Raw genomic sequence first — 16,126 nt, 5'->3', positions numbered from 1 at the left:
GGATTTTCAAACCCTACCTCAAAACCACAACTAAAATCCGAGACAATATGTAGACACATGCAAATCCAAACCCCTCTGAAACTTTCAACAAATCTTTTGATCCAATTTCAATTTTTTATCCCCAAAACCTATGTGTCTCTCAAATGAACTACACACCCTCTAATAAAGAAGCATAACCCTAACTAGGCTTTCTATTCCCCCATATTTCAAAAGCCACTAATTTTATTAAAAATGTTCATTTTTTAATTTTTTAATCCTTTCATGCATACTTAGAGAATTTTTTAATTAGAATATTCTTTTATTTTCTTTTTCTTCACTTTATTAATTAGTGCAAGCACTATTTAAAGCATAGTTTATTATTTAAAATAATAATAATTAAAGTTCATTATTTAAATACAATTCTAATTGAATTATTATTAATTAAATATTTGATATGAAGCAATATAAAATCTTTAATCTTTTTATCTTTTAATTCTCTTTTTATCCAACTATTTAAATTAGACTTTTAAATTAAATCTTTTAAATTGAGACACATATTTATTTAATTAAATATCATCATATTTTAATTTCTCTTTATCCAATTTTTCAAATTAGACTTTCAAATTGAGTCTTTTAATTTAATGCACATATTTAATTAGTTTTAAATAATTAAATATTCTCATATTTTAATATTTTATTTTTTATTAAATAATATTTAATAATTCTCAATAATATATGATTAACCCAAATATTATAATTAAATCATTTACCAAATAAATCACAAAGTCAAATCCACATAAAAACAACATTACCAAAACTGACCAAAACTCAAAATTAAACATAACATGCAAAGATAAACTCATGGGTTTAAAAAGGGTTGAAAGTCAGATACACGTCCTTCTTCTTAGGACAAGTAATTAGGCTATGGCTAGGATTAGACCTAAACATTATCTTTCTATTCTTACCATTGAGTTATTGCGATAGGGTACACTCATCTTGACAATTTAGGGAAGTCAATGCTTGATACCTACATCCTACATAAAAGAGGAGCATGTATATGTACACACACACATATATATAAACTAAATAGGAAATGGAAGGGAGTGGTACACTGTGTAGATCCTGACTAGCAAGTGACTATGACTCCTTCCCTTAATCATATCAGACACATCAGATAGAAAAGTAAAACAGACACACACACCATAAACATGCAAGTGTGGAGTAAGTACCAATAGTAAATCCTAAATATAAATAACATCATATTCTAACATGAATATCACATCATCATGAAGACACAATAAACATCTTTCTAAAATACACCATATGATATCATCATAAAAGTAATTTCATTAACTAAGAGCAATTAAAGCATCAACATTGCAAGTAGGAAATTTTTACAACCCGACATAATCAATTACTCAACATATCAAAGTATTGCATTTCAAGTATCAAATAAGGGCTAACACATCTATAAGAGCATAATATAGAAATTTAACAACTAAGTATATAGTGATAGAAAAGGAGGGGTATTACATCCTCCCCCCTTAAAATAGGCTTACTCCTGGAAGTTGACTATCACTACTAAGATATCAAAGATGAAATATACGGTCAAAAAATAGTGTTTGAAACACCAAGTGTTATGAATCCAAGTTTTAGTTTCATAGTTCTATTGTTTCCAATTTTGTTGTTTAGATTTTTTGTTGATATGTCTTATTGTTTAATCTTGTTGCAAGTTTAACTACTTGTTAACTGATGGTGCACCATATGCTCAAAGTTCCCAATGTTGAAACTCGGGCTCTAATACTAGATGTGATGCCTCACTTGGAAACCCAAGAGAAATAATCTAACATGATTCAATGTTTACTGAATAGTTAAAAAAAAACTTTAAACAACACAAGATAATAATACAAAAATGACATATACATACACATTAAGTACACATAAGCAATTACAAATATAGTTTTCCATTCCTCAAGGATTCCTTCACATTGAGTCATGTTAAGAAGTGTATATTAATTAGTTTAAGTCTTAAGTAAATGTTCAAGAACATAAGGAAATAACAAATACATTATCTCAAAAGAAAATGCATAAGTATGACTAATATAATGAAAACATGTCCAATGAATAACATCCACTGCACATGTCACAAGGTATGTGAAAACTAGATACAAGTACATCAAAATGAAAGATACAAGATACATGATAGCATATATGCATCAACTAAGTAGAAGTCTCTAAGATAAGAATAAGAATGATAATGATACAATTACATCCACAAACATCCAACATCTGTCAAATTGAGGGGGACCCAAATGGTAAGAAGACACTACCTCCTGATCGTGTAGTTACCTATTTAGACTTCCACTCCCATCATGTGGGAAAGATAATGAATGATCCACATACATATAATCAATCATAAAACATTTTTAGGCAAGGAGTCCTATTAGCCAAATCTACCTCAAGGGTGCACAAACTACTAAAGTAGAAAGACAATCAAAATAAAAAAGACACTCATTCCAACACTAACATCACATACCAAGCCAACATCCAGATACCAAATACAATAATCAAAATCAAGATAAAGTAAATGAGAGATATCCACCTCAAGTTAAAAGTCACATGTCCAAGAAAAATAATCAATAGATAACAACTGTAGTCAATAAAAGCAAATTACCAACAATAAGAATATCCAAAAATAAGTACACCACAACAAGTACATCACCAATAAATACAATACTAGATGCAAATACAAATTCTATGGAGGAGAATCAAGCTACATACTAGGGAGTGTCATCACATGGTCAAAATACTTGAGTTACCCTAGACTGGTCTCTCATTAGACCTCGAACCCTCAAGTGTTGAGTTACCCTGGTCCCTGGACTGGTCACTCTAGACCCTGAACCCTCAATGTGACACATGTAGAACCAAAATAACCTTTCATGAAGATGACGAACAACTAGTCATACCTCTTACTAGGTATCATCCAATTCTCATCCTTAGCCTATATGCAATGCCTACTCCTACTTGACATTTCTGTTGTATTGCTAGATTCTTTTAGGTCACTTTTCTGATTATGTTTTATGATTAGCGGTACTTGGTTACTAAATTTTATTATATGTTATTTCATTCAGTTTATATATGTGATGAGTTACTTAGTTATTTTAGGTGTTTATGATTGTTTCGATGATGGTATATGCATGTTCATTTAATGAATTTTAGTTATTTCATAATGTTAGTTAGAGGAATGATTTATATGCGTTTTCTATGGTTACTTACCCCATACTTGCATGTGTATGGTGTACTTGTCTATTTTACTTTATGATTGACATTCCTGATGTGGTTGAGGGAGGGAGTCGTAGTCACCTGCTAGTCAGGATCTATACAATGGACCACTTTTCACTATTGCATGTTTAGTTTATAATATATGTGTTTGTACATGCATGAATTTTATGTAGGTTACAAGCACTGACTATCGACTTTCTTGAAGTGCTAGGATGAGCATTCCCTATCATAGTATTTTAATGGTATAAGTGGGGAGATAACTCTTAAGTCCAAATCCTAACCTAAGCTAATTGTCCTAGAAAGTAGGACAAGTATCTGAGTTAGTTTCACCTTTTTGAATTCATCAAGTGACGCAAATTCATGATTTTGACCCTTGAGTTTGATTTAGTATTATATTCATTAAGGGTTTTTGAGTTTACACAATCTCAAAAAGACTTAATGATTCATATAGAAATCATTTAAATATAAAAATCTTTTCTTTTATATATAAAAATAAACCTAACAATTTAGTAACACCAATATCCATAAATCAAACTCAAGGGTTAAAATTATGAATTTGCGTCACTTGATAGATTCAGAAAGGTAAAACTAACTTAGATACTTTTCATACTTTTTAGGAAAATTGGCTTAATTAGGTTACGATTTGGACTCAAGAGTTATCTTTCCACTTATACCATTGAAATACTATGATAGGGTACACTAATCTTGACAATTTAGGCAAGTCGATACTTGGTACTTGCAATCTGCATAAAATCCATGCATGTACAAAAGCATATATTCTAAACTAAACATGCAATAGTGGAAAGAGGTGCATTGTGTAGATCCGAGTAGCAGGTGGCTACAACTCCCTCCCTCAACCACATCAAGAATGTCAATCATAAAGTAAAATAGACAAGTACACCATACACATGCAAGTATGGGGTAAGTAACCATAGAAAACACATATAAATCATTCCTCTAACTGACATCATGAAATAACTAAAAGTCATTAAATGAACATACATATATCAAAACAATCATAAACACCTGAAATAAATAACTCATCACATATATAAATTGAGTATGAAATAACATATAACCAAATCTGGTACCCAGGTACTACTAATCATAAAACATAATAAAAAAAATGGCCTAAAAGAATCTGGCAATACAACAAAAAAGTAAAGTAGGGGTAGGCATTACATCCACTCCCCCTAGACTTAGGCTTACTCTTGAAAGCCTACAAGAAAGATAAAACTAAACTAGGGGTAGGCATTACACTATACAAGTGCTCAAGACATGGATGATGCAATATATCTAACTTATCTTTTTAGTGTGTTTTTTAAATATTAATTAATAGATTATTACTTATTATATCACTTATAATGAGTTACCGTGGCAGCCACTTTGGGCTCTGGCCCCCATTGCAAGCCACTCCCATAGACATGCACCTAGACTACCTTCCAAAAGCTCACAAACCACAATTGTATCCACACCACGAAAGTAATATTAATCGAATTTGACTCCTTAATAGGCAACCCAAAAATAACATTGTTCTCAAAACCTAAGTTCTCATAAATGCTCATCAAAAGATATTTCATAAAATAAATCTCAATTTGAATCATAAAATACATCATGACATCCAACCAAATAATTATAAAAGAAATCTCAAAAACATCTCTGGTGCACATCCTAACTTGGTCAACTAAACAACCCACAAAGAAAAACATCACAAAAATAAACATCAGAATACTATAATAGAATATAAGAAAACACATAGTTTTCAGTCATATGATCTAATTCCATCAATTTCTCTTGTTTTTGGGTCATAAGGACATGTTTATAAATAAAGTAAGAATATACATATTAATATAAATTGTTATGCTGATAAACCTATTTAAATCAATAAGTTTTTAAAGGTCAAATCTCCTTTTGCATATAAAATATCATGCACTATTATCATGTTATTAATTTAAATAATCTTAAAGCATAAATGATTTAATTATTAACATAAAATTATATTATTGGATTAAATATTAATATCAATTTCATTTCTAAAATATTAATTTGACTTCTATTTGTTGTCCTCAATTTTGAAATCACAAAATTAAGGCAACCCTACGGAGTTTTCTCATGGATTCGTAGGCACATCCTCTTTGTTTTAACACATTGATGAGGCATCATGAAAACAATTCATTATCTTTGAATTTTTCTTTGTGTAGTCTTTTCTATATGTTCTTTTGAAGGTTTTTCATCGAGTTTTTGGTCTTTTTTTCTTAGGTGAATAGCCCTAGGAATTTTGCTTGATTCAAGCTAACTTAGGTCCAAATTAGAGTTGTCTAGCTCAAGTTATAAGGGAAAAATGGGGTTTTTCAAGACAATTGCATATTTTTATTAAAAATCTCATAAAAGTGGGATTTTTATTGCAAATTTCACAACATATGATTATATTTGGTATTTAAAGTGGATTTTGTGGTTCATTTTAAAATTTTAGTTCATTTTGAGTTGATTTGACCATAGTTTTTTATGTTTTATGAAAATAATCTTTTTCAAGAGTATTTTTTATGTTACTTTATTAAAAATTATATTTGATTATTAAATATAATTACATGAGACAACTTAAGTACATAAAGTGGGATTTTTATTACACATTGTATTCATCACCATGCAAATCACTATATGAAAACTCACTTCCAATAAAATATAAGTTCCAAAATTAATTTAAATGGACTTTTTCAATGCAATAACACATTTTAATGTGTTAAGTAGGTTTTTAATATGCATTTTCATATTTAAAACTTATTAAATCAATGTAAGTGGCAAAATCTATCCCATTTACATATGTTTTTGCATGTATAAGTTTATATTATATATATTAATGCATTTAAATGGCAGTTTTCTAACTCATTACATATACATCTTTTAAAATTGCTACATAACAAACTTTTAAAGTTAAAATACATTTTTTAATAACATGTAAATCCACTAGATGGTGATTTTGGACCCAATTGTATGTGTATATAATATTAAAAAAACCCATTACACTTAGCCTAAGCCAAAGTGACATTTTTTGGCCCAACTACATGCATTTTAAAACATGTTTTCATGTTTTAATACCCCACCAAGGCAAAGTGGATTTTTTGTCCAATTGCATGTCTTTCAAAAACATGAAAATAATCTCCAAAAGTGCATTTTGCACTAAGTCATTAATAAAAAATACAAAGTGGCAAATTTGGAGCACATTGTATGCATTATAATATATGCATTTGCACAAGGAAATCCCATTTCTAACTTGCAACTTGCAGTTGGAGGGTTTTTGGGCACATTTTTCACATGCAATGCAACCAAAAAGTGTGTTTCCACTTCATAACATGACACTCTTTTATCAATTTTAACCCCATAAAAACATGTTTTTCGCTCTCAAAATTTTACTTTTATGGGCATTTTTCTCCAAAAATGGGTTTTCTAGCTTTCAAATGCTCATATCTTGAGCATCTCTTGGTCATTTTTGATGATCTAAGGGTCATTTTTGCCTAAAATCACTCGAAGAATACATCAAGATACTAAAAAATGGAGTTTGTTGAATATTGTTTTTCATTTCTCAACCCATATAGGACATGCTTTTGCTAAAAAATGCCCTAGTTTTGAGCAATTTGCACCATTAAAACATAAAGTGATTGAATCAAGGAAGGTTTGAAAGCATTTCCTATCCTTCATAGCTTGCATTCAAGTCTTCTAAATCACTTGATATGATTTGGATGCCATTTTCTAAATTCTTTGCATATGGCATTGATTTGGTCAAAGTTTGTTCCATGTTTTGGGCATTTAATCTCTCTAATTATCTCCACATGTCCAAATTTGAACCATGTTGTTTGGATTTCAAAATCTATTTAAGTCTTTGGCTTTGAACAAATCTAAAATCCAAAATTTCTTAATTTTATTTCATATTTGCTCAAGTTCTGGATAAAGACATTTTTTTCTCATTTTTGATGGAGTTGAGGTAAATTTCGTTGGTTATTTTCCTTGAGATAGTTTTATATATTTTCTTTGATTGTTCTTGCTGATATTTGTCATTTCCATTTTCAGATTTGCATCTCTTTTTTTGTGCATGAAATTGGTCCTTCTTTTTCTTCTGTCTTCTTCTTCAAGTTGTATATGCAAGGTCCCATTTACTTGCAGATGCATTCAGGGATAAAATCTCATTCTAATATCGCAGAAAGTCCCTTTTTTTCCCCTCATGAGAATGCAAGTGCAAGTCCCACCAATATGCATTCCATGAACCTCCATATGGCTTCCCTATTGTTGAAGAAGAATTTCCCAGATGCTCGCTAGATATAAAGTATGACTTACACCTATTAAAGTATGCTATGTTTTTATTCCATTACACTTTACTCCTCATTCACATATTTTAAAGCTCATTGCCCCCATATGCAATCCACTCCAAAAAACCCAATTTGGCTATTTTAGCTATTTTTGAGTCATTTTGAGCTTGACCCATTTGTTCATTCATTGTCCTCAATCATTTCATCAATTCTCCCTATCCATATCTTGCCTAAATCTTTGTTTTTACATAAAAATATTTCCATGGACTCCTCACATGATGATGTTCATACACTATGGAACATTCATGTGAAAGTTGTTCATTTATACCATTCAACAATGTCAAGAGAAGTTACACCAGCAAAAGGGAAAGAGACTACTGCTAGATTGAATGAAATTTTCAAGTCACTCAATCATCATATCAAGTTTTTGAATGAGAATCTTGGTTCCTAGAATAGTGATTGATTTGGACATCTTGTGTGAGTATGAAGTCATCACGTTTGTTGAGATGTACCATGATTACACACATGTGATGACCAACAAAGAACAAGTTCTACAAGGACTTGTAAAAGATGCAAAGGTAGCAGTAGCCAGGATAAATAATCAAGAAAGCATGACTAGAGAAAAATTTAGAGGGCTATCATGCGAAATCATCACTAAAGCTAGTGGATTCAAGAATCAAGAAGATGTCCTCACAGAATTCACAGAGGCCATATGCTTATAGCTTGAAGTGGATGACTTCAAAATTAGTGTGCTAGATACATTTGCAAGATGAAAGTATTCATTAAAAGAATCAGTAAAATCAAGTAGAGATTTGTAACAAAGAGATATATGGAAAAGCAAGCATACTCAAGAAGGTTAGAATGATCTCGCAACACATTGATGAACCAGATGGTGCAATTGCATGCAAGTTTGTGTAGAAGTTTGGAGAGCTAGTTAATACCATGTGAATACTTCAAATCAAATTTTCATATGCTTTAAGTAGAATAACACTAGGAAAGTTGCATGTAAAGAGCATCTATAATGTAAGTACAGGGTAACATGCAACTTTACAATCAACTCATATAGTTAAGTTGCAATCACATTAGGCATGCAACTTTGAATAAAGTCAATGTAGATAGTTAGAGATAAGTCAAGGTGGTTGAGGTTGTTCCACTTTTTCTTCTACCTTTCTCTCTCCTATTTTTCTATATAAAGGAGAGAGCTCATTGTAAATAATCATCTTTTGGAAAGGCAAGAAAATCTTGTCAATTTATATGTGCACTTTAAGACCTTGTACTTGGATGCAAATTTAAATTGCTATCAATAAAAGATGTAATTTTTTTTTAAAACTTTGTGTTGATTCAAGGTGTTATGAAACAACATTTTCTAGAGATTGATTGTGAGTTTTGGATATTTGATCAAGAGGGATTTGAATTTAATTATGCAGACTTTGAGCTTCTTATTGCATTTAGAGCCAATTTGAACTTTCAAAAACTTTGTGTTGCATGAGGATAAATTGTAATAGATAGTATTGGATGCAATCACATAGAGTTGAAAACTTTGGGCTTCAATTGTAAGTTTTTTTTATTGAATTTTAGGGTATTTAGTAAGAGACTTTGTGCCTTACTGGTTATTCTTCTTGAATCTTCACTTGAGACAAGTACAAGCGATTTTGGGTGCCTATTTTTGTTTCAATGTTGTTCTTACGTCAATTCCAGGGTCACCAGTATTATCGTAAAAATAAGACATTTTTTTTTAAAAAGTTGGAAAGTTAGAGTTGTAGGCAAATCATTCCTGAAAAAAAGAATTGATCAAGAGAACCATCCTTTTTGTACTTTTAGTCTAGTTCTGATTGAAGCCACCTACGATAAGAAGGGAGCCTCCCCTATTGCTTGGAGGATAGAGTAATCTCACAACATGTTGCCTAAAGTCACAATTTTGTAAGTCGTAGCCCAATATTAATATTTACTTTTCCCTTAATTCATAATGCAATTAGAGATAACTCAAATTTGAAATTATAATATTAATTAAGTTATTTATAATATTTCTCATAATATTAAATATTCATAACTAAATGATTATATAGTGAACTCCACTATAACTTCCCTTAAAATATAACTAAGTCACAATTATATATTTATTAATTTGTAACTCGATTTGCATTAATAAATATATAATAAGTTATATCTCACTAAGAGTTTTAAAAATAACTGATATTAAAAACCTACTTATGAGAAAATAAATAGTATCTATTTATTTAATTTTGAATATAAATAAATAATTTTAAAATTTTTTAAAAAAATTTTTGAAATTTATATTTGATCATAATTTATATTTTTTATTTTTTATAAATAAATATAAAAATTATATTATATTTTTATAAAATAAAAATAAACATGTAATTAGTATTTTTGCATGTCTTTGATCTTTCAAATCATGCAACCATAATATACTTAGTCTTCTAGCTTTAGTATATATTTTTTCACATGCATGTATAAGTTTAGTTACAACATGCTTTCCTCTTAATTAATCCTTTGTTTTTCCAATAAATTTTGCAACTAATTTATTTTAGATATAAGAAGAATATTTATCATTATTTAGAAAATTCATGATAATAACATGGTTCTAATGAAAAATTTAAAGTTGAAACCCTAGTTGTTCAATTTTTTTTCCAATGTTCTCTAATCAAAATTTCCCTATATTAGAAAAGGTTTTAAAATAATACAATCATTATATATATATATATTCTTCAATTTTTTCCTAGTCAAGTTTTATTGATTAATAAGTTTTCCTTTTTAAAATCTACAACATAATTCTTTATCTAGAACTAATACAATACATTAACAGGCATTATGTAAGCACCTAGGAAGACACGAAATAGACAAACCTTACTATAAAATTCTACAATAATTTTTTTAGATCCTACCTCAAAACCACAGCTAAAATCTAAGACAATCTATGAATGCATACAAATCCAAAGCCTCCAAAAATTTTAACAATTCTTTTTATCCAATTCCAATTTTTATCCCAAAACTTGTGCGTCTCTCAAATGAACTACAAACCCTCTAATAAAGAATCATTACCCTAACTAGGGTTTCTATTCTCCCATATTTCAAAAGCCACTAACTTTATCAAAAATATTTAAATTTTAATTGTTTAATCCTTTCATGCACAATTAAAGAACTCTTTAGTTAAAATATTCTTTAATTTTCTTTTCCTCCACTTTATTAATTAGTGTAACAACTATTTAAAGCGTAATTTATTATTTAAATTAATAATAATAATTAAAGCTCATTATTTAAATACAACTATAATTTAATTATTATTAATTAAATTTTTATATTAAAGTAATATTAAATCTTTAATCTTTTAATTCTATTTTTATCCAACTTCTTAAATTAGACCTTTACATTAAATCTTTTAAACTGAAGCACATATTTAATTAATTAAATATCATCATATTTTAATTTCTCTTTAACCAAATTTCTAAATTAGACTTCCAAATTAAGTCTTTTAAATTAAACTACATATTTAATTAGTTTTTAAATAATGTCTCATATTTTAATATTTAATTAGTTTTAAATCTTTTACCAAATAAATCACATAGCCATATCCACGTAAAAGCAACATTATAAAAAATGCTCAAAATTCAAATTTAAAGAACACAGGCAAAGATGAACTCATGGATTTAAAAAGGGTGGAAAGTTAGATACATGTCCTCCTTCTCGAGACAAGTAATTAGGTTGTGGTTGGGGTTGGACCTGTACATTATCTTCCCATTGAGTTATTGTGATAGGGCACACTCATGTACTTGCATCTCACAAAAAAGATGAGCATGTACATGTGCGCGCACACACACACATAGTGGTACATCGCGTAGATCCCAACTAGTAGGTGACTATGACTCCCTCCCTTAACCATATCAGACAGAAAAGTAAAATAGACACACACACCATAAATATGAAAGTATGAGGTAAGTACCAATAATAAATCCTAAATATAAATAACATCATAATCTAACATGAATATCTCATCATCATGAAGACATAATAAACATCTTTCTAAAACACACCATATGATATCATCATAAAAGTAATTTCATTAACCAACTAAGAGCAATTAAAACATCATCACTACAAGTAGGAACTTTTTACAACTTGACATAATCAATTACTCAACATATCAAAGTATTGCATTTCAAGTATCAAATAAGGGCTAACACATCAATAGGAAAGTCATATAGAACTTTAACAACTAAGTATACAATGATAGCAAAGGAGGGGTATTACAAAAGGGCCAATATTATTCTAAAATTGTTGTATGAAGGCATTAGAAAGCTTATGAAAAAAATGAATAGAGTAAGGTGAAAAAGAGTAATACCAATGTAAATCTTTGTCATGAAAAGTGTGAGAAAATAACTTAACAAGAATCCTATGGTCATGCACATAGCCACTACATAGAACTTGGAAAGTCTTAAGATGTGTCACAAGATCACTTTTACCATTATAAGTGTCAAGGTGAGGCATATCAATTTTGTAAAAGAGCAATGATACATATAATGTCAAAAGAGAAAAGACTACTCATATCACATGTAGGAACATTGAACTGATTAAGTGAAAGAAACAAGTTGTTGTTGCAAAGAGGACATCATCCAAGCAAGACTAAGGAGAGTGGGATCATTAGAAGGAACAAAGGAAATGGACACATTCAACACACTAGGAAGGTGAAAAAACTAGTTGGTATGGAAGAAACTATAGGCGGAATAGTAGGAACCATAGTAGGAGGGTTGGGATAAATGAAAGGAGCATTATTATGTGAATATTGTGAAGTCGACAATGAAGCAATCAAAACACTCACATTCAAAGAGGGAATAGGAAGACTACTAAGAGGATTAGGTAGTGGAACAAAAGTAGTCATTGTTGACATGAGATTATAATATTTCAATCATTTTTTTGTCATTGATGTCAAACTTGCTACTTGCTGGTAAGACAACTATTTAGTTAATTTGTGTGCTATCATTTGTTTGATTGATGAGTAGGTTTTGATCAAATAAGATAAAAAGAACACCTAGAGGAAAGGTTGAGTTATGATATCTAAAAGAAGTACAAAGATCAGTTAAGATAGTAATGACATAGTGTATTGATTATCTACTTAGGGCTGCAAAGGATGGATACACTGATTAAGTATAGAAGAACAAGTAAGAGGAATTGAGTCTGCCAAGCTTGATTGGGTGGACAATAGGTGCCCAACATAGCTAGTGTAAGCTGAGTAGAAAATCAATTGGAGTTGAGCAAAGTAAAGTTTCAATGTATGTCGGGTGAACTTAGTGTAAGCTGAGTAAAGTTTAGTTGATGCCAAACACTAGTAAACTTTAATGTTTTTTGAGTTATCTAGTGGATGATGAGTGGAAGAACAATATGGAAGCTGAGTGACAACATATTGATTTCGAGTGCCAATATTCATGTTAAATCATAGATTTGACAAATCTGAGTCAATTATTTTATTTTTTTGAATTATGTGAAGCATGTGGAAGATAACTATGATGAAGTGGTGGCACATAATTCAAGGTAAACTATTTTGAGGCAAATTCAAAGAGGATTGAGGAAGAAGATTCTAGAGGAACCAAATGGAAATGTGGCTAGATTCATTGAATTCTACCTAATCCTACCTCACCCTAAAATGGATGATTGAGGATGAATGACAAAAGATTTTAAATCTCTATTAATAGAGAAAGCTAGTTAGAAGCAAAGGTTGACATGTGTGAGAACTTAAGGAAGACAAGGAGTCTAGGGTATTGCTTTATTCAATGGCCAAACCGAAGAGACTGCTATTGGCAAGCAAAGAAAGAAGGCTTAAAAGTATGAATGCTTGAAGGATGAACAAGCTATCAGAGTTGAAGTGTGTTAAAGCCAAGCATAATGGAGGACTAAAACAAAGATATTTAATTTTTAAGTTTGAGTTGTAATTTTTTATCAGATCAAAGTTTGCTGTTACTTTCTAATCATTATATCAGTCTAGGGTAAATCCTTTCGATTAAGGTTGACCTAACAGTCATTTGTAAATCCTTTAACTAGGTGACATTCCAACTGAATGATCTAAAGTCCTCTAACAAGGCTCACTCCTAATAAGGTGATTTAAATCCTCTTACTAGGTTACATTTAATAGGGTTGACCTTTCATAGGGCATCAATGCAGAAGAGTGAGAAGTAGTAGCATGTTACTGGTAACTTTTCCCAAATTGGGTTACTAGGTAAAATCCATGTCTCAAATGTGTTATTGAATCTGCTACATTTCATGTTTACATTTTGCAAAGTTATTTTGACCTAGGACAATAACCTATAAAGTTTAAGTATTGTATGATCTAATGGATGCATGCATATTAAGTTTCTATGGATATGGGTTCACTAAGCTATGAAAAGTTTTATTTGTACATCTGGACCTTGGGTAACTGATTCACCCCTCCCTCAGTTATTCTAAAGAATTCCAATAGTCATAATATGAGGGACATAGGTGGGAATGCTAGAGATAGGTACATAAATAGGCACAACAAGCTCAATAGTAGAAATAGGAGGAGTCATTCTTGCTTTAGTGGAAGCTTGAGTAAAATGCTTGACATGAGTATGGACAAGGTGAGTAAGACCACACAAAATATTTATATCACGTTCATAATTATGGATCACTTTTATAAGAGCATCAAAAGCAACAATAATCTTAGTATTATGTTTTTCTTGTAAAAGTCAATCACACATTTTACCAATCTCATTAGCAAGCTTATCAACTTGTTTAGAAGGATCTCGTAAATCCTCATATTCATCATGAGATGAGTGAGAAGAGTCATGCTCCATAGAAGGATTAGGATCATGAGAAACCATAGGGTCACCTAGGTTTCCAAGGTGATGAGAAGAGGAATCATGATCAAAGAGAGCCACGAGTCTACAACTTCTCCTAACGAGAATGCTATTAGTAGGACTAAACGTAGTAAAGATCATACACCAAATGAAGCAAGGGGACACAAATAGATCTGACCTTATGATATTATTGGTTAAAATTTTGTTCTCCTAGTTTAGTTTATGCATTGACTCTTAAATTCTCCAATTTTTGGAGAAACAAAAGGATGTTAATAATAGACTGGGTTAGTGCACACTAATGTGTCCTTCCCATGAATTGAAAGGTACAAATCCCTTATATATGCAAGGATTTGAAATTAATGATGTCTTTAGTAGATCAAAGTTTTTTTTTGGGGGAGGGCAGATACTCTTAACCTAAGAGCAATAGAGGCTAACCATGGTTTCTGTAACTACAAGCAACCCAGGCGAAATGAAGGATTTGGATAGCCCATAACACTCAATGGAATGAATATTATAAGCTATCTTTCAACTCTTTTACTTTACTTCCAACTTCTAGTCTACCCTTACTTCTATTACTAACCCTATTAGATGCAAGAATGTGATGCAAATAAGGAAAAGAAATAGAAATGCACATGAAGGAGCAAGACAGAGTTGTTCCTACTATTAACACTTCACCAAAATGGAATTCAACAAGAAATTAATAGTTCCACATACATTTGTCTTTCAACTCCTAGAAAACTTAATCTAACATGACATGCAACCATGGAAAGGAAACAAAATTGTATATGAAAAGAGAAAAACAAAGCTACTTTTGAGTGCTAACACTATAATAAAATGGAATCTAGCAAGAAATCAACAACCTCATACACAATTATCCTTCAATTTCATAGAGGTCTATTCTAACATGCAATGAGCAAAAAGACTTTCAAAGAAAACTAGGTACATGGAACTACATAACTAATTCACACTAAAAGTTTGCTGATCCTCTATTCTACTTTGAAAATTAGATAAATAGGCCTCCCTTAGATTTGGCCAGTTACATTGCATAATTACATTTCATAGTGTTTGAATGAGAATACCTCAAAATAGGATTGACTGACAATCATCCATTACAAAATGCATATATGTGGGGGGTATTGTTATATTTAGCTACACTAGATAGAGGAAGTAGAGAGAGAGAGAGAGAGAGATAGAGAGAGAGAGAGAGAGAGAGAGAGAGAGAGAGAGAGAGAGAGAGAGAGAGAGAGAGAGAGAGAGAGAGAGAGAGAGAGATGGAAAAATTCTGACTGGGACATCATCATGAGAGGCATTGTAATACTTTAGTTCTTTGCTTCAATGACCTTGTGTGTCCTCAATGCATCCAATGCTATCCTTATCTCCTTGACACCTGAGATGTAGATGTCAGCTCTCACCACCTAGTAATCATGTTCCTTTATCAGATTCTCCATCGTGGTACCCTTGGACTGGAGCTTCTCTAATGCTCTCTTCAGTATTCCATTAATAGCAACCAACTCTGAGATCTTAGAATCTTGAAAGTTTGTGTGGTTGGTTGACTCATCTATGAATTCGAGGAGCTTTTCCTTCATCCTTTCAATATCAATAAACTAATTATTTGTACTGATGTATGACTTGGTGTGCAAGTCTCTAAGATACACATATAACTTCTCAATTATCTTTTTGACACCATCATACACCTTTTTAAACTCTTGCTTGACATTAACCAAGCTCTAATGTTTG

Source organism: Cupressus sempervirens, chromosome 8 (assembly GCF_028749045.1).
Source record: "Cupressus sempervirens isolate cs-2001-9-10 chromosome 8, ASM2874904v1, whole genome shotgun sequence".
Taxonomy (NCBI): Eukaryota; Viridiplantae; Streptophyta; class Pinopsida; order Cupressales; family Cupressaceae; genus Cupressus; species Cupressus sempervirens.
Note: the sequence above shows the minus strand (reverse complement) of the source record.